The sequence below is a fragment of the Ovis aries genome, chromosome X, assembly GCF_016772045.2.
Source record: "Ovis aries strain OAR_USU_Benz2616 breed Rambouillet chromosome X, ARS-UI_Ramb_v3.0, whole genome shotgun sequence".
Taxonomy (NCBI): Eukaryota; Metazoa; Chordata; class Mammalia; order Artiodactyla; family Bovidae; genus Ovis; species Ovis aries.
The window spans coordinates 70474772-70496142 of NC_056080.1; positions in this window are offsets into that span (position 1 = coordinate 70474772).

The following is a 21371-nucleotide window of genomic DNA, read 5'->3' on the forward strand; positions in this document are numbered from 1 at the left end:
CCTTAGGTTTATCCTGTTTGGGACTCTCTAAGTTTCTTGGACTTGGGTGGCTATTTCTTTCCGCATTTTAGGGAAGTTTTCCACTATTATCTCCTAAAGTATTTTCTCAAGGCCTTTCTTTTTGTCTCCTTCTTCTGGGACTTCTCCTATGATTTGAAAATTGGGGCATTTGAAATTGTCCCAGAGGTCTCTGAGGTTGTTCTCATTTCTTTTAATTCTTTATTCTTTTTCCTCTCTTCTTTTATTTCCACCATTCTATCATCCTCCTCACTTATGCTATCTTCTGCCTCAGTTATTCTACTGTTGGTTCTTTCCAGAGTATTTTTGATCTCAGTTACTGCATTATTCATTATTGATTGACTCTTTTTTATTTCTTCTAAGTCCTTGTTAAACATTTCTTGCATCTTCTTAATCCTTGTCTCCAGACTATTTATCTGTAACTCCATTTTGTTTTCAAGATTTTGGATCACATTTACTATCATTATTCTGAATTCTTTTTCAGATAGACTCCCTATCTCCTCCTCTTTTGTTTGGTTTGGTGGGCATTTATCATGTTCCTTTACCTGATTAATATTTCTCTGCCTTTTAATCTGGTCTAGATTGCTGTGTTTGGGGTGGCCTTTCTGTATGCTGAAAGTTTGTTGTTCCTCTTTATTGTGGAGGTTCCTCCCTGTGTGTGGGGTTGGACGAGTGGCTTGTCAAGGTTTCCTAGTTAGGGAGGCTTCTGTCAGTGTTCTGGTGGGTGGAGCTGGATCTCTTCTCTCTGGAGTAAAATGAAGTGTCCACTAGTGAGTTTTGAGATGTCTATGGGTTTGGTGTAACTTTGAACAGCCTGTATGTTAATGCTCAGGGCTATGTTCCTGCATTGCTGGAGAATTAGCGTGGTATGTCTTGCCCTGGAACTTGTTGGCTCTTCGGTGGAGCTTGGTTTCAGTGTAGGTATGGAGGCTTTTGGATGAGCTCTTGTTGATTAATGTTCCTTGGAGTCAGGAGTTTTCTAGTGTTATTGAGTTTTGGATTTAAGCCTCCTGCTTCTGGTTTTCAATCTTATTTTTACAGTATCCTCAAGACTTCTCCATCCATACTGCACTGATGATAAAACATCTAGGTTAATGGAGAAAAGATTTTCCAGTGAGGGACATCCAGAGAGGTTCACAGAGTTACATGGAGAAGAGAAGAGGGAGGAGGGAGTAGAGATTACCAGGAGGAGAAGAGGGGAAATCAAAAGTGGAGAGAGCAATCTAGCCAGTAATCAGTTCCAGAAGTGTTTTCCACAGCCCAGAATACCCAAAGAGATTTACAGAGCTGGGTAAAGAAGAGAAGAAGGAGGGAGGAGATAGAGGTGACCTGGGGGAGAAAGAGGAAAGTCAAAAGGGGGAGAGGACAATCAAACCAGTTACCACACTCTTAATTAAAAATGGGTACTGGAAATTAGAAGATGGCAGAGGAATAGGACGGGGAGACCACTTTCTCCCTCAGAAATTCATCAAGAGAACATTTCAACGCTGAGTAAATTCCACAAAACAACTTCTGAATGCTGGCAGAGGACATCAGGCACCCAGAAAAGCAGATCATTGGCTTCAAAAACAGGTAAGAAAAAATATAATAAGATGAAAAAAGAGACAAAGGAGGTAGGGAGGGAGCTCCGTCCCGGGAAGGGAATCCCATTCTGGGAAGAGACTCTTAAAAAGAGAAGTTTCCAAACACCAGGAAACATTCTCGCAGCTGAATCTGTGGCGAGTTTTGGAAGCACAGAGGGCAACATAACAGGAAGGAAAAATAAATAAATAATTAAAACCAACAGATTACGAGCCCAACAGTAACTCCCCCAGCGGAAAAGCAGCGCAGACGCCTGCATTCACCACTAGCAAGTGGGGGCTGGGAAGGGAGGAGCGGGAGGTGCAGCCGGCAGTGCTTTTTAAGAATTGGTCCGTGGGAGGCATGGGCTGCAGTGCCTTTTTGAGAATCTGGCCAGAACGCCCTGCGTGTGGATAGAGCGAACTAATTTGGGCTAGCAAACCAGACTGCGGGATAGCTACCACACAAAAATGCTCGAACATAAGACACCGCCAGGACCGCGCACAGAACAAAGGACGGATCGGAAATAGCCAGCTACAGACCATCCCCCTCCGGTGACAGGCAGCCAGAGCCTTAAGGGCTGGAAGGGGGCAATCGCAGCCCAAGAGAGACATTGCCTACCAAATGCAAGCAGGCTTCTTTGTTAACTAAGACTTCTGGGGGTTCTGGACAGTCATCATCCGCCTGAGAAGGAATGCCAGTGGTACACCCAGAAAACTGACCAACAGGGAAAGGCCATAGTCACAGCGATTGCTCTCGCCAAACTGCTGAGCTACTCGGACATGGGAAGGGCACAAAACGCAGGCCCAACCAAATCTGCACCTCTGAGGGCTTCCTGAGCAACGAACCTGAGCGGCTTAGACCGGATAGGTGCATGAACTCTAGGGCTGGCCTCAGATGGTTCCCTGGGGGAGCTACATAGAGCCTGAGCGGTGTGCACCACGAGCAGGGGCAAGGGCCAGATATACCTTTACTACTTTTACAATCTTTTTTTTTTTTTTTTTGAGTTGATGGCGTTGCATGATTGTTTTTTCTTCTTTTTTTTTCTCTTTTTTTAACTTTCTTAAATTCTTAAGTACTATATTTCTCTAATTATTATTTTTAATAATTCGTGTGGCTTTGTTTTTTTTTTTTTGTTTGTTTGTTTTTTGTTTGTTTGTTTTTTCTTTCTTTTTTTCCTCTTCTTCTTTTCTTTAATATTGTATTTTTGAAAATCCAATCTCTTCTCTAGATTTTTAATCTTTGCTTTTTGGTATTTGTTGTCAATTTTGTATATGTAAAAACCCAATCTTCAGTACCAAATTTTATCTGAGAGCTAGATTACTGGCTTGACCACTCTCCCCTCCTTTGGACTCTCCTTTTTCTCCACCAGGTGTCTTCCATCTCCTCCCTCCCCCTTCTATTCTCTACCCAACCCTGTGAATCTCTGTGTGTTCCAGACTGTGGAGAACACTCAGGGAACTGATTACTGGCCGGATCTCTCTCTCTGCCTTTCATTTCCCTTTTATTCTCCTGGCCACCTCTGTCTACTTCCTCCCTCTCCTCTTCCCTGTATAACTCTGTGAACACCTCTGAGTGGTCCAGACTGTGAAGCATACATAAGGATGTGATTACTGGCTAGCTTGCTCTTTCCTCTTTTGATCCCACCTCATCTCCTTCCAGTCACCTCTAACTACCCCCTCCCTCTTCTCTTCTCCGTCTAACAGAGCTAACCTCTATGGGTGATCCTCAATGTGGAGAAACCTTTCATCTTTAACCTAGATGCTTTATCATCAGTGCTGTATAAATGGAGAAGTCCTGAGGCAAGGGTAAAAATAAAACTGAAAGCCAGAAACAGGAGGCTTAAGTCCAAATCCTAAGAACATCAGAGAAATCCTGAATTCAGGGAACATTAATCAATAAGAGCTCATCAAATGCCTCCATACCTACACTGAAACCAAGCTTCACCCAAGGGCCAACAAGTTCCAGAGCAAGACATACCATGCAAATTCTCCAGCAACACAGGAACACACCCCTGAGCCTCAATATACAGGCAGCTCAAAACTACTCCAAAACCATTGACATCTCACAACCCATTACTGGACAATTCATAACACTCCAGAGAGAAGAAATCCAGCTCCACCGACCAGAACTCCACCACAAGCCTCCCTAACCAAGAAACCTTGATAAGCCACTGATACAACCCCACCCACAGTGAGGAAACTCCAAAATAAAGAGAACTCCACAAACTGCCAGAATACAGCAAGGCCACCCCAAACAGAGTAATATAAACAAGATGAAGAGACAGAGGAATACCCAGCAGGTAAAGGAACAGGAGAAATGCCTACCAAACCAAACCAAAGAGGAGGAGATAGGGAATCTACCTGAGAAAGTATTCCGAATATTGATAGTGAAAATGATCCAAAATCTTGAAATCAAAATGGAATCACAGATAAATAGCCTGAAGACAAGGATTGAGAAGATGCAAGAAAGGTTTAACAAGGACCTAGAAGAAATAAAAAAGAGTCAATATATAATGAATAATGCAATAAATGAGATCAGAAACACTCTGGAGGCAACAAATAGTAGAAAAACGGAGGCAGAAGATAGGATTAGTGAAATAGAAGATAGAATGGTAGAAATAAATGAATCAGAGAGGAAAAAAGAAAAATGAATTAAAAGAAATGAGGATAACCTCAGAGACCTCCAGGACAATATGAAATGCTCCAACATTCGAATCATAGGAGTCCCAGAAGAAGACAAAAAGAAAGACCATGAGAAAATTCTTGAGGAGATAATATTTGAAAACTTCCCTAAAATGGGGGAGGAAATAATCACCCAAGTGCATGAAACCCAGAGAGTTCCAAACAGGATAAACCCAAAGCAGAACACCCCAAGACATATATTAATCAAATTAATAAAACCAAACACAAAAAAAACACAAATATTAAAAGCAGCAAGGGAAAAACAACAGATAACATACAAGGGGATTCCCATAAGGATAACAGCTGATCTTTCAATAGAAACTCTTCAGGCCAGGAGGGAATGGCAAGACATACTTAAAGTGATGAAAGAAAACAACCTACAGCCCAGATTACTGTACCAGCAAGAATCTCATTCAAATATGAAGGAGAAATCAAAAGCTTTACAGACAAGCAAAAGCTGAGAGAATTCAGCACCACTAAACCAGCTCTCCAACAAATACTAAAGGATATTCCCTAGACAGAAACACAAAAAGGGCATATAAACCCAAACCCAAAACAATAAAGTAAATGGCAACGGGATCACACTTACCAATAATTACCTTAAACATAAATGGGTTGAATGTCCCAACCAAAAGGCAAAGACTGGCTGAATGGATACAAAAACAAGATCCCTATATATGCTCCCTACAAGAGACCCACCTCAAAACAACAGCCACATACAGACTGAAAGTGAAGGGCTGGAAAAAGATATTCCAAGCAAATAGAGACCAAAAGAAAGCAGGAGTAGCAATACTCATCTCCGATAAAGTAGACTTTAAAACAAAGGCTGTGAAAAGAGACAAGGAAGGCCACTACATAATGATCAAAGGATCAATCCAAGAAGAAGATATAACAATTATAAATATATATGCACCCGACATAGGAGCACCATAATATGGAAGAGAAATGTTAACAAGTATGAAAGGGGAAATTAACAATAACACAATAATAGTGGGAAACATTAATACCCCACTCACACCTATGGACAGATCAACTAAACAGAAAGTTAACAAAGAAACACAAACTTTAAATGATGCAATAGACCAGTTAGACCTAATTGATATCTATAGGACATTTCACCCAAAACAATGAATTTCACCTTTTTCTCATGTGCTCATGGAACCTTTTCCAGGATAGATCACATCCTGGGCCATAAATTTAAACTTGATAAATTAAAAAAAAAATCGAAATCATTCCAAGCATCTTTTCTGACCATAATGCACTAAGATTAGATCTCAATTACAGGAGAAAAACTATTAAAAATCTCAACATATGGAGGCTGAACAACACGCTTCAGAATAACCAACAAACCAAAAAAGAAATCAAAAAAGAAATCAAATTATACATAGAAACGAATGAAAATGAAAACACAACAACCCAAAATCTGTGGGACACTATAAAAGCAGTGCTTAGAGGAAAGTTCATAGCAATACAGGCATACCTCAAGAAACAAGAAAAAAGTCAAATAAATAACCTAATTCTACACCTAGAGCAACTAGAAAAGGAAGAAATGGAGAACCCCAGGGTTAGTAGAAGGAAATAAATCTTGAAAATTAGGGCAGAAATAAATGCAAAAGAAACAAAAGAGACCATAGTAAAAATCAACAAAGCAAAAAGCTGGTTCTTTGAAAGGATAAATAAAATTGACAAACCATTAGCCAGACTCATCAAGAAACAAAGAGAGAAAAATCAAATCAATAAAATTAGGAATGAAAATGGAGAGATCACAGCAGACAACACAGAAATACCAAGGATCATAAGAGACTACTAATAGCAATTATATGCCAATAAAAAGGACAACATGGAAGAAATGGACAAATTCTTAGAAAAGTACAACTTTCCAAAACTGAACCAGGAAGAAATAGAAAACCTTAACAGACCCCTCACAAGCATGGAAATTAAAACTGTAATCAGAAATCTTCCAGCAAACAAAAGCCTAGGTCTATACGGCTTCACAGCTGAATTCTACCAAAAACTTCGAGAAGAGCTAACACCTATCCTACTCAAACTCTTCCAGAGAATTGCAGAGGAAGGTAAACTTCCAAACTCATTCTATGAGGCCACCATCACCCTAATACCAAAACCTGACAAAGACGCCACAAAAAAAGAAAACTATAAGCCAATTTCACTGATGAACGTAGATGCAAAAATCCTCAACAAAATTCTAGCAATCGGAATCCAACAACACATTAAAAAGATCATACACCATGACCAAGTGGGCTATTTCCAAGGGATGCAAGGATTCTTCAATATCCACAAATCAATCAATGTAATTCACCACATTAACAAATTGAAAAATAAAAGCCATATGATTATCTCAATAGATCCAGAGAAGGCCTTTGACAAAATTCAACATCCATTTATGACAAAAAATCTTCAGAAAGCAGGAATAGAAGGAACATACCTCAACATAATAAAAGCTATATATGACAAACCCACAGCAAACATTATCCTCAATGGTGAAACATTGAAAGCATTTCCCTTAAAGTCAGGAACAAGACAAGGGTGCCCACTTTCACCGCTACTATTCAACATAGTTCTGGAAGTTTTGGCCACAGCAATCAGAGCAGAAAAAGAAATAAACGGAACCCAAATTTGAAAAGAAGAAGTAAAACTTTCACTGTTTGCAGATGACATGATCCTCTACATAGAAAACCCTAAAGACTCCACCAGAAAATTACTAGAGCTAATCAATCAATATAGTAAAGTTGCAGGATATAATATCAATACTCAGAAATCCCTTGCATTCCTATACACTAATAATGAGAAAGTAGAAAAAGAAATTAAGGAAACAATTCCATTCACCATTACAACGAAAAGAATAAAATACTTAGGAATATATCTACCTAAAGAAACTAAAGACTTATATATTGAAAACTATAAAACGCTGATGAATGAAATCAAAAGAGGACACTGATAGATGGAGAAATATACCATGTTCATGGATTTTAAGAATCAATATAGTGCAAATGAGTATACTAACCAAAGCAATCTACAGATTCAATGCAATCCCTATCAAGCTACCAGCGATATTTTTCACAGAACTAGAACAAATAATTTCAAGATTTGTATGGAAATACAAAAAACCTGGAATAGCCCAAGTAATCTTGAGAAAGAAGAACTGGAGGAATCAACTAGCCTGACTTCTGGCTCTACTACAAAGCCACAGTCATCAAGACAGTATGGTACTGGCACAAAGACAGACATATAGATCAATGGAACAAAATAGAAAGCCCAGCGATAAATCCACACACCTATGGACACCTTATCTTCAACAAAGGAGGCAAGAATATACAATGGAGTAAAGACAATGTCTTTAACAAGTGGTGCTGGGAAAACTGGTCAACCACTTGTAAAAGAATGAAACTAGATCACTTTCTAACATCATACACAAAAATAAACTCAAAATGGATTAAAGATCTAACTGTAAGACCAGAAACTATAAAACTCCTAGAGGAGAACATAGGAAAACAAAGCAAAACACTCTCCAACGTAAATGACAGCAGGATCCTCTATGATCCAAATCCCAGAATACTGGAAATAAAAGGAAAAATAAACAAATGAGATCTAATTAAAATTAAAAGCTTCTGCACAACAAAGGAAACTATAAGTAAGGTGAAAAGACAGCCTTCTGAATGGGAGAAAACAATAGCAAATGAAGCAACTGACAAACAACTAATCTCAAAAATATACAACCAACTTATGCAGCTCAACTCCAGAAATATAAACGACCCAATCAAAAAATGGGCCAAAGTACTAAATAGGCATTTCTCCAAAGACATATGGATGGCTAACAAACACATGAAAAGATGCTCAACGTCACTCATTATCAGAGAAATGCAAATCAAAACCACAATGAGGTACCATTTCACACACCAATCAGAATGGCTGTGATCCAAACGTCTACAAGCAATAAATGCTTGTAGAGGTTGCAGAGAAAAGGGAATCCTCTTTCACTGTTGGTGGGAATGCAAACTAGTACAGCCACTATGGAGAACAGTGTGGAGATTCCTTAAAGAATTGCAAATAGAGCTGCCTTATGACCCAGCAATCCCACTGCTGTTCATACACACCGAGGAAACCAGAAATGAAAGAGACACATGTACCCCAATGTTCATTGCAGCACTGTTTATAATAGCCAGGACATGGAAACAACCTAGATGTCCATCAACAGACGAATGAATAAGAAAGCTGTGGTACATATACACAACGGAGTATTACTCAGCCATTAAAAAGAATACATTTGAATCAGTTCTAATTAGGTGGATGAAACTGGAGCCGATTATACAGAGTGAAGTAAGCCAGAAAGGAAAACACCAGTACAGTATACTGACAGATATATACGGAATTTAGAAAGATGGTAATGATGACCCTGCATGCGAGACAGCAAAAGAGACACAGATGTATAGAACAGACTTTTGGACTCTGCGGGAGAGGGAGAGGGTGTGATGATTTGGGAGAATGGCATTGAAACATGTATACTATCATGTAAGAAACGAAGTGCCAGTCTATGTTCGATACAGGATACAGGATGCTTCGGGCTGGTGCATGGGGATAATCCAGAGTGATGATATGGGATGGGAGGTGGGAGGGGGATTCAAGATTGGGAGCTTGTATACACCCATGGTGGATTCATGTCAACGTATGGCAAAACCAATACAGTATTGTAAAGTAAAATAAAGTTAAGAAAAATCAGCAAAAAAACCCCACCCTAAATTAAATGAAGTAAGGCTAAAAAAAAATAAAATAATAAAATAAAAAAAAATAAAAATGAGTACTGAAGATTGGATTCTTAAAGGTACAAAATTGACAACAAATGCGAAAAAGCAAAGATTAAAAGTCTAAAGTAGAGGTTAGAGTCTCAAAAATACAAGATTAAAAAAAACATAATCACAAAAATTATAACAAATATATATGAAATTTGCTTTAAAATTAGGATTTTTTTTGCAAGATAACAGTATGTTATAAAATGAAAATTAAAGAAATAATAAAAAATAGTTCAAAATAGTAAAAAAAAAGTGATAATAGTAAAATAGTAAAATATATCTAAGAATATCTCTGGAGCTTTTGCTGGCAATGTAGGGTCAGTTCATTGTCAGATAGTTCATTATTCCACCTTATACTTCTTCTTGAGGTCTATAGGCCCTGCTAACTAAAGGGTTTTTATCTGTTGCACCTGTCACTTCCAAAGCAGTTTCCTCTGTTTATTTTGGGTTTTTCTGTTTGCATGTCTCCTCAGTGTCTAATTTCCACCCTGACAAAAGTGGGCGAAGGTGGTAACTTATTTAGGCTCTCTTGTTTCGTTGTGCTGTGAGGAGGGAAGAACACTGCAAACAAATATCACTGGAGTGTGTGGGGAGTGCTTGCAGTGTCTGCGCCACACTGGATTTGCCCCCGCTCACAGTGTTTATGCTTTACCGGTCTATACAGCTCAGGCTCCAGGTTGCTCTGCAGGGGAACTGTCTAAAGAAGGCCTTGGGTTGCATGCACTTCCCAGGTCTAAGTCGCTAAGTTTCAGGTTCTTGGGTACTCCAGAAAGGCACAGACTCTGCTGGGCCAGTGTTTTGTGCCCCTCTCAGGTCCGAGCCACTCAGGCAACGAGGTGATTACCAGGCACGTTCTCCCCAGAGAATGGGTGGTGCATCTTATCACCTCCTCGGTCCCAGCCGCTCAGTTTCCTGGGTGGGCAGCAAGAGTGTCATCTCAGGTGTGCTGTGTATCTCCTCTGGGGAGCTGATCTCTGGCTGTGACCCTCCTGGCAGATGTCAACGATCCAGGATCTCAGGAATACTTGGTTATTAACTGGGAGCCTGCTCATAGTTTGGTAGTAGAGCCTGCTCGCAGTTTGGCCATCTCTGGGGCTGAGATTGCCACTTTCCAGCTCTGGCTGTTGCCTGCCTGCCTCTCTGCCTCCAGCATGGGATGGGCAGGTCTGCATCCAACTAGCTCTCCTCTGGTATTCACTCAGTCCTTTGTTCTGTGAGCAGGCCCAGAAGAGCCTTAGATTAGAGCTTTTTGTGGGAAAGTTCTCTCTCTTTCTTTTCTTTATTTTTTTCTCTTTCTCTCTGGCTATCCCACAGTTTGAGTTGCTATCTCATATTAGCTCACTCAAATTTTCCTCAGGGCATTCAGGCCTCGTCCCTACCCTTAGCAATGCAGCCCATGCCTGCCTGTTCAGCCCCTGCTTGGAGGTGACCAACGCGAGCTTCTGGGCTACATCTCCATTGGGAGTTCTGGTTAGGCACATAATCTGTGGGTTTTATTTATTTATTTTTCCTCCTGGTTATGTTGCCCTCTGAGATTCCAAAACTCCCTAGAGACCTGTTGGGGAGAGGGTTTCCTGGTATTTAGAAACTTCTCCTCTTTCGTGACTCCCTCCCCAGGACAGGTCTCCATCCCTAACTCTTTTGTCTCTCTTTTTATCTTTTATTTTTTGTCTTACCTCCTTTTGAAGGCAATGGGCTGCCTTTCTGGGTGCCTGGTCTCCTCTGCCATGTGTTCAGAAGTTGTTTTGTGGAATTTGCTCAGCGTTCAAAATTTCAATTAATTCTTGTGGGAGAAAGTGGTCTCCCAGTTCTATTCCTCCACCATCTTAGTACTGCACCCTGGTATTTGTTTTAAAATATATATTTTTGAAAAGTAACAGTAAGCTATAAAAATGAAAGCTAAAGGAGTAATAAGGAACTAATTTTTTTTTTAAAGTTATAAAGTGATAATAGTAAAAATATATCTAGGAACTTCCCGAGAACTGTCGTGGGCAGTATGGGGTGAATTCAGTGTCACATAGTCCCTTGTTCAAGCTTGTACTTTTCTCAAACTCTGTCGGTGCCCCTCAAATGCACAGTCTCAGAATTCATTGCAAGGTTTTAATCTTTTGCATCTTTCACTTCCAGAGCAGTTCCCCCTTTGTTTATTTTTGCTTCTTCTGTTTGCAAGTCTCTTTAGTGTCTAATATTCACCCTGACACAAGGGGATGAATGTAGCCACTTATTTAGCTAATTTGTTCAGTTGTGTTGTGGGGAGGGTGGGACACTGCAAACAAATACCACTGGCCTGTTGTGGAGAGTGCTCACAGTGGATGAATCACACTTGGTTTGCCACCACCCAAGGCTGTGTGTACTTCCCAGGTCCACACTATTCAGGCTCCAGGGTGCTCTGCAATGGCACTGTCCCCAGTGAATCCTGCATTTCATGCACATTTCAGGTCTAAGTAGTTCAGGTTCTCGGATGCTCTGCAGGGGCACAGACCCAAATGGGCTGTGCATTTTGTCCTTAAGATTTTCTATTTCTTTGTGATTCAGTTTTGGAAGGTTATACTTTTCTAAGAATTGGTCCATTTCTTCCAAGTTTTCCATTTTATTGTCATATAGTTTCTTATTGTAGTCTTTTATGATCATTTGTATTTCTGTGTTGTTTGCTGTAATTTCTCCATTTTGATTTTTAATTTTTTTGATTTGAGACTTCTCCCTATTTTTCTTGATGATTCTGGTTAATGGATTGTTAGATTTCAAAATAAAACTATTGGAAGAGATGAAGAGGGACACTGCATAATGATCAAGAGAACAATCACAAAAGAGGATATAACAACTGTAAATATATGTGCACCCAACCTAGTAGCACCTGAATACATAAAGGAAATATTAAAAACTACCAAAGGGGAAATTGACAGTAACACAATATTAGTGGGGGACTTTAATACCCCATTCACACAGTGGAGAAATCATCAAGACAGAAAATTAACAAAGAAATACAAGCTTTAAACAATACGTTGAACCAGTTAGATCAAATTGATATCTAAAGGCATGTCACCCCAAAACAATGATTTCATCTTTTTTCTCAAATGCACATGGAACATTCTCCAGGGTAGACCACATCCTGGGCCACAAATCTAGCCTTGGTAAATTAAAAAAAATTGAAATCATTTCAAGCATCTTTTCTGATCACAATGCTATAGTCACAGAGGGGGAAACTATAAAGGACACAAACATATGGAGGATTTGGAATAACAATCAGATGACTGAAGAAATATTAAAAAAAAAGAAAGGAAATCAAAATATGAAAATAAACAGATTATAATGAAAACACGTTAATACAAAACCTTTGGGACTCTGTAAAAGTAGATCTAAGAGGGAAGTTCATAGTAATACAAACCTACCTCAAGAAACAAGAGAAATATAAAATAAACAACTTAACTTTACACCTAATGCAACTGGAAAAATACGATTAAAAAAAAAACAAAGTTAGTAGAAGGAGATAAATCATTAAAAAAGGAGCAGAGGTAAATGAAAATTAAATGAAGGAGACTATGGCAAAGGTCAATAAAACTAAAGGTCCCCTGTAGATTATTTAGAAGATGGCCATTCTGAATGGTGTGAGGTGATACCTTATTGTAGTTTTGATTTACATCTCTCTGATAATTACTGATATTGAGCATCTTTTCATGTGTTTATTGGCCACCTGTGTGTCTTTTCTAGAGAAAGTCTGTTTAGGTCTTCTCCTCATTTTTTAATTGGGATCTTTGTTTTTCTGGTATTGAGCTCTAATATGGTGATATATATATCTTTTAATGTCTTTTAATGTTGTTTCATTTGCAATTATCTTCTCCTATTCTGAGGGTTGTCTTTTAATCTTTTTTTATTCTTTGTTATGTAAAAGCTTTTAAATTTAAATAGGTCCCATTTTAATTTTTTCTTTTAATTACTCGAGGAGGTTGATCAAGGGTATTTTGATGTGATTTCCATCTAAGAGTGTTCTACCTATGTTTTCCTCTAAGAGCTTTATAGTTTCTGGTTTTGAATTTAACTCTTTAATCCATTTTGAGTGTGTGTGTGTGTGTGTGTGATGTTTAGAAGTGTTCTAGTTTCATTTTTTTACATGTAGTTGCCCAATTTTCCAAGCATTACTTATTGAAAAGACTTTCATTACTCCATTCTATATTCTTGACTCCTTTGTCAGTGATCAATTGCCCATAAGTGCACGGATTTTTATTTGTGATTTCTACATTTTCCATTGGTCTACACTTCTGTTTTTATGCCATTACCATACAGTCTTGATTACTGTAGCTTTTTAGTACAGTCTGAAGTTAAGAAGATTGATTCCTCCAGTTTCGTTTTTCTTTCTTAACATTGTTTTGGCTTTTCTGGGTCTTTTGTGTTTCTACACAAATTGTGAAGTTTTTTGTTTTAATTTTGTGAAAAACACCATTGGTAGTTTGATAGAGATTGAACCAAATCAGTAGATTGCTTTGGGTAGTATAGTCATTTTCACTATATTGATTCTTCCAATCCAAGAACATAGTATATCTCTTAATCTTTTCGTATTATCTTTGATTTCTTTCATCAGTGTCTTATAGTTTTCTACATACAAGTCTTTTGCATCTTTAGGTAGGTTTATTCCTAGGTATTTTATTCTTTTTGTTGCAGTCGTGAATGGGATTGTTTCTTTAATTTCTCTTTCTGATTTTTCATTGTTATTGTATAGGAATGCATGTGATTTCTGTGTATTACATTTATTTACTGCAAATTATTTATATTCATTGATTATCTGTAGTAATTTTCTGGTGGCAACTTTAGGATTTTGCATGTATACTATTGTGTCATCTGCAAATAATGAGAGTTTTACTTCTTCTTTTCCACTCTTGATGAAATCAGAAAGGGGAAATTGCAATAGACAGTGTAGAAATACACAGGATCATATGTGACTCCTATGGGCAACTCTTTGCCAATCAAATGGACAATCTGGAAAAAATGTGCAAGTTTTTAGGAAAACACAACCTTCCAATACTGAGCAAGGAAGAAATAGAAAATATAAACTAACCACAATGATTGAAATAAAAAATGTGATCAAATAATCTTCCAACAAAGAAAAACCCAGGGCCAGATGGCTTCACAAGTGACTTTTACCAAAAGTTTACAGAAGAGCTAACACCTATCCTGCTCAAGCTCTTTCAAAAAATTGCAGAGTAAATAAAACTCCCAAACTCATTCTTTAGGCCACCATAACACTGATACCAAACCCAGACAAAGATATCACCAAAAATAAATTATAGGCCAATATCACAGATGATCATAGATGCAAAAATCCTCAATGAAATTCTAGCACACAGAATCCAGCAACTCTTTAAAAGGATTATACACCATGATCAAGTGAAGTTTATCCCATTAATGCAAGAATTATTCAATATATGCAAATAAATCAATATGATACTCCATATTAACTAACTGAAAGATAAAAAACATAAAATCATCTCCATAGCTGCAGGAAAAGTTTTGAATAAAATTCAACACCCATTTATAATGAAAACTCCCCAGAAACTAGGCATAGAAGGAACATGCCTCAACATACTAAAACCATATATGATAAACCTACATCAAACATTATTGTCAACTGTGAAAAACTAAGAGTTTTTCCTCTAAGATCAGGAGTGAAACAAGGGTGCCTACTATCACCACTATTATCTAATATAGTTTTGGAAGTCTTCACCATGAAAAGGACAGGAGAAAGAAAAACAAGGTGACCTTTAAATACACCATCAGTAAGAAATCCAATTTGGCAACACAACGGGTAATTGAAATCGCAAAATAAAAGAAAAAAAAAACGTGGAGAATGAGTTAGTATATTTGTTTTCACTTGTAGATATGCAAGCTTATAACTTTTCAGAAGTGATGGTTTCTAAGAAAAGAGAATGAAATTATTTTTTAAACAAAAATAGTAGTAAACTGTAGTATCTATTGCTTTTCCTAGTTGTAAAATCAGTATTGACAAACTAAAATTAAAAATGTGCAAAGTGCAAAGTACAAAGTGGAAGCTCCCTCATGTCTAGTTCCTTCACCACCATTTCTAAACAGATGTTTCGCATGTTTTCATGTATGTTTGCTTTGTATGTTTTCAAATTAGAGGGGAAGAGGCAATTCCTATTCCCTTCACAAACTCTTCTTTTTTCCTCCCCAGTAAGTGGAAATACACATCTAGTCAGATGCTAGATACTTTATATTACAAGGACACACACCTTGGTGAAGCTACTCTCTTATGATTTCTCTTTCTGTGATTGGTCCTTAATAAAAGGTCAGGAGGATATTTGATTTTCTCTTATTTCAAAACTGTGCTTAAATTTTCTTCTCTTTGATCTCCTATTATTCCATGTGATCTACTGGATTATCAATAAGATCCCAAGAGTCTTTTGTGGATTTAGTCAAATAAAGAGACTAGAGTACATGTTCAATGTGAGCTCACTAGATTCCTTATAATAAAATTATTTTTTTAATGTTACATAGCTAATGGTCTGGAGAATTTGAACTGTATCCAAGTTTAAAATATGATATATTCTTTTATATTGCTTAGATGAACTCTTTACATATTGCATCTATTAAACCTTTATCAAACATGATAATTCTAACATTATTTTTTCTGAATTGCTCATGTTTCATTCACTTTTTATTCTAACAACTTGAAGTTATTCTGGCTTTTTCTTATAGGGAATATTCTTAAATACAAAGATAACCTACTATTCCCTATGAAGATCCAGGATAAAATAGTATCAATTGATAGATTCTTAATAAGATAATAAACCTGCTTTCTCTGGTGGCTCAGACAGTAAAGAATCTACCTGCAATGCAGGAGACCCAAGTTTGATCCCAATATTCTTGCTTGCAGAATGCCATGGACAGAGGAACCTGGCATGCTACAGTCATGGGGTCACAAGGAATTGGAAACGACTGCATGATGAACACTTTTACTTTCATTTTTCTTCCAAGCTTTTACCCAATATATTTTTCTCATCCTTTGCTCCCCTGTCTTTATGTTTTTAAATTGAAGTATAGATGATTTACAATTCTGTGTCAGTGTCTGATGTGCAGCAAAGTGATTCAGTTATATACAAATATATACACATGATCTTTTTCATATTATTTTCCATTATTGATTATTACAAGATATTGAGGAAAGCTATCATGAATCTCGATAGTGTGTTTAAATGCAGAGACACCATTTTGCAGACAAAAGTTCATATAATTGAGTTCAGATGCTCAGTCATGTCTGATTCTTTGCAATCCCATGGCTTCCCTGTCCATCACCAACTCCCAGAGCTTGCTCAAACTCATGTCCAGCGGGTCAGTGATGCCATCCAACCATCTCATCACCTGTTGTCTTCTTCTCCTCCTGCCTTCTATCTTTTCCAGCATCAGGATATTTTCCAGTGAGTTAGTTCGTTGCATCACGTGGCCAAAGCATTGGAGCTTCAGCTTCAGCATCAGTCTTTCCAATGAATATTCAGGATTGATTTCCTTTAGGATGGACTGGTTTGATCTCCTTGCAGTCCAAGAGACTCTCAAGAGTCTTCTCCAACACCACAGTTCAAAAATATTAATTCTTTGGTACTCAGCTTTCTTTCTGGTCCAACTCTCACATCCATATATGACTCCAGGAAAAACCGTAGCTTTGACTAGATAGACCTTTGTTGGCAAAGTAATGTCTCTGTTTTTTAATATGCTGTGTAGGTTGGTCAAAACCTTTTTGTGCACTAGGAACCAGAGACCCCACAAAGACAGAGCCAGACTTGCTTTTGAGTGTTTGAGTGTCTCCTGTGGAGACACTGACACATAGGTCAGCAGTGGCCTGCCATGAGGGCAGGGGCTCTGATTGCATCAAACCTGGCTCATGTATTATGTGGCATAAGCCCTCGTAGAGGACATCACCATTAGCTCCACCATAGAGCCGCCAAGCAGATGACCCACAAACTGGAGAACAATTATACCAAAGAAATTCTCACACTGTTAAGAAAGTTCTAGGACCCACAACGGATTTCCCAACCTGGGAATCTGGCAAAGGAACTGAGAATACCCAGGAAATTTGACTTTGCAGGCCAGTGGGATTTGGTTATAGAACTTACACAGGACTGGGTAAAGAGACTCTTTGATGGCAGAAAAAACCCTTCATGCACCAAGAGCCAGGAGAGAAAAACATTGTTCCTACAACAGACTGAGCCAGACTTACCTGTGAGTGTCCAGGAGTCTTCAGCAGAGGTGTAGGTTGACAGTGGCTTGTTGCATGATCAGGGGCACTGAATACACAAATCATTTTGAAGGAGGTCACCATTATCTTCATTACCCTTACCATAGTTTGGCCTCAGGCTAAACAACATGGAAGGAACCCAGCAAGAGAAAATTGGATTAAAGATTTATGAAGCATGGCCCCACCCATCAGAACAACACTCAGTTTCCCCCAAAGGTTCATATAGTCAAATATAATAGCTTGCATTTTTCTAGTCCCAAACTCTCAATCCAACTCTCCTACTTTCCCCCCCTTGGCAACCACAAATATGTTCTCTATGCTTGTGAGGCTATTTCTATTTTGTAGATGAGTTCATTTGAGTTATATGTTGATCCCACATATAAATGATATCATGTGGTGTTTGTCTTTCTTTTCTGGATTTATTTTGCTTATAATGATAATCTCTACTTCTATCATTGTAGCTGCAACTGGTGTTATTTTATCCTTGTTAAGACTGAGTAATATACTATTGTGTGTGTATGTGTGTGTGTGTGTGTATATATATATATATATATATATATGCCACTTTTTTCTGAGACAAATAAGAATATTTATTATAGATATATCTGACAAAGGCCTCAAAACCAGAATGTATAAAGAACTCCTACAAACTAACAATTAAAATGCTGATTGCCCAATTGGCAAGTGGGCAAAACTTTGGACACACACTTCCCAAAAGGTACAGTCAAAAAGCATATAGAAGATCCTTAATATCCTTCAGTTCAGTTCAGTCACTCAGTTATGTCCGACTCTTTGTGACCCCAAGAATCGCAGCACGCCAGGCCTCCCTGTCCATCACCAACTCCAGGAGTTCACTCAGACTCATGTCCATCTACTCAGTGATACCATCCAGCCATCTCATCCTCTGTCGTCCCCTTCTCCTCCTGCCTCCAATCCCTCCCAGCATCAGAGTCTTTTCCATTGAGTCAACTCTTCGCATGCAGTGCCCAAAGTACTGGAGTTTCAGCTTTAGAATCATTCCCTTAAAAGGAATCCAGGGCTGATCTCCTTCATAATGCACTGGTTGGATCTCCTTGCAGTCCAAGAGACTCTCAAGAGTCTTCTCCAACACCACAGTTTAAAAGCATCAATTCTTTGGCGCTCTGCCTTCTTCACAGTTCAATTCTCACATCCATACATGACCACAGGAAAAACCATAGCCTTGACTAGATGGACCTTAGTCTGCAAAGTAATGTCTCTGCTTTTGAATATACTATCTAAGTTGCTCATAAACTTTCTTCCAAGGAGTAAGCGTCTTTTAATTTCATGGCTGAAATTACCATCTGCAGTGATTTTGGAGCCCAAAAAAATAAAGTCTGACACTATTTCCACTGTTTCCCCATCTATTTCCCATGAAGTGATGGGACTGGATGCCATGATCTTCATTTTCTGAATGTTGAGCTTTAAGCCTACTTTTTCACTCTCCTCTTGCTTTCATCAAGAGGCTTTTTAGTTCCTCCTCATTATCTGCCATAAGGGTGGTATCATCTGCATATCTGAGGTTATTGATATTTCTCCCGGCAATCTTGATTCCAGCTTGTGTTTCTTCCAGTCCAGCATTTCCATGATGTACTCTGCATATAAGTTAAATAAGCAGGGTGACAATATACAGCCTTGATGTACTCCTTTTCCTATTTGGAACCAGTCTGTTGTGCCATGTCCAGTTCTAACTGTTGCTTCCTGACCTGCATACAGATTTCTCAAGAGGCAGGTCAAGTGGTCTGGTTTTCCCATCTCTTGAAGAATTTTCTACAGTTTCTTGGGATCCACACAGTCAAAGGCTTTGGCATAGTCAAGAAAGCAGAAATAGATATTTTCCTGGAACTCTCTTGCTTTTTCCATGATCCAGCAGATGTTGGCAATTTGATCTCTGATTCCTCTGCCTTTTCTAAAACCAGCTTGAAAATCAGGAAGTTAATGGCTCACATATTGCTGAAGCCTGGCTTGGAGAATTTTGAGCACTACTTTACTAGCATATAAGATGAGTGCAATTGTGCAGTAGTTTGAGCATTCTTTGGCATTGCCTTTCTTAGCCATTAGGAAATGCAAATTAAAATCACAGTGGGGATTTCCCTGATAGTGCAGTGGGCAAGAATTCACTTGCCAATGCCTGGGACATGGATTCAATCCCTGATCTGGGAAGATTCCTCATGCTGCAGAGCAATTAAGCCTATGCACTACAACTACTAAATCTATGGTCTGAATCTGGTGAGCTGCAGCAACCAAGCCAAGAGTTGCAACTACTGAAGCCTGTACACCTACAGGCTGTGCTCTGCAACAAGAAAAGCCACCGTAATGAGAAGCTTGCATACCACAACAAATAGTAATCACCACTCTCCACAACTAGAGAAAGCCCATACAAAGAATGAAGACCTAGCTCATCCAAAAATAAATAAATGAAATTATTTTAAAAAACACACACACCCACGCAGTGAGATATTGTTTCACCCCCAAAGAATGAATAATACATAGGAGATTGACAATATCAAATTTTGGTGAAGATATACAGCGATGGGAGCTTTCATATATGGCTGGTAGAAGTACAGAAGGGCAGTTTCTTATAAACGTATATGCATAAAATGCCCCAGCAGTTGTACTCTAGGTATTTATCTAATATAAATGAAAACATATATCCACAAAAAGTGTTATGGTGTTGAAGGACTCTTATAAGTCCCTTGGACAGCAAGGATATAAAACCAGTCAATCCTAAAGGAGATCAGTCCCGAATATTCATTGGAAGGACTGATGGTGAGGCTGATGGTCCAATACTTGGCCACATGATGTGAAGAAGTGACTCACTGGAAAGGACCCTGATGCTGGGAAAGATTGAAGGCAGGAGGAGAAGGGGCAACAGAAGTTGCAATGGTTGGATGGCATCATTGACTCGATGGACATGAGTTTGAGCAAGCTCTGGGAGTTGGTGATGGACAGGGAAGAGTGGTATGCTGCAGTCCATGAAGTCTCAAAGAATCAAACATGAATGAGCTGAACTGAACTGAACTGAACTGATCCACAAAATACTTCAATGAGAATATTAATAACAACCTGTTTATAATAGCCTCCAAAGTGGAAATACATGTTTGTCAACAAGTGAATGGACCAAATAAATTTGATGTATTCATACAATGTAATACAATTCTTTAGTTCCTCTTTACTTTCTGCTGTTAGAATGGTATCATCTACCTGAGGTTGTTGATATTTCTCCCATCAATCTCGATTTCAGTTTGTAATTCAACCAGCCTGACATTTTTGATGATGTGCTCTGCATATAAGTTAAATAAAAAGGGTGAAAATAAACAGCCTTATCAAACTCCTTTCTCAGTCCTGAACCAGTCAGTTGTTTCATACAAGGATCTAAGTATTGCTTCTTGAGCTTCAGGCAGGTTTCTCAGGAGATAGGTAAGATGGTCTTGCATTCCCATATCTTTAAGAGTTGGTTATGATACATAGAGTCAAAGGTTTTAGTGTACTCAATGAAACAGAGGTAGATGCTTCTCTGGAATTCTTATATTTTCTCTATGCTACAGTGAATGTTGGCAATTTGATCTCTGGTTCTTCTGCCTTTTTCTAAACTGAGCTTTGACATCCGGAATTTCTCAGTTCACATAATGCTGAAGCCTAGCATGGAGGATTTTGAACATAACATTATTAGCATGGGAGATGAGTGCAATTGTCCTGTGGTTTGAAGATTCTTAGTATTGCCCTTCTTGGGAATTGAGATGAGGATTGGCCTTTTCCAGTCCTGTGACCACTGCTGGGTTTTCCAAATTTGCTGACATATTGAGTGCAGCACTTTGATAGCATCATCATTTAGGGTTTTAAATATTTCTGCTGGAATTCCATCGTCTTTACTGACAGTAGTACTTCCTAAGGCTCACTTGACTTCACACTCCTGAATGTCTGGCTCTGGGTGAGTGACAACACCATTGTGGTTATATAGGTCATGAAGACGTTTTTTCATACAGTTCTTCTGTGTATTCTTTCCATCTCTTCTATACCTCTTCTTATTCTATTATGTATTTA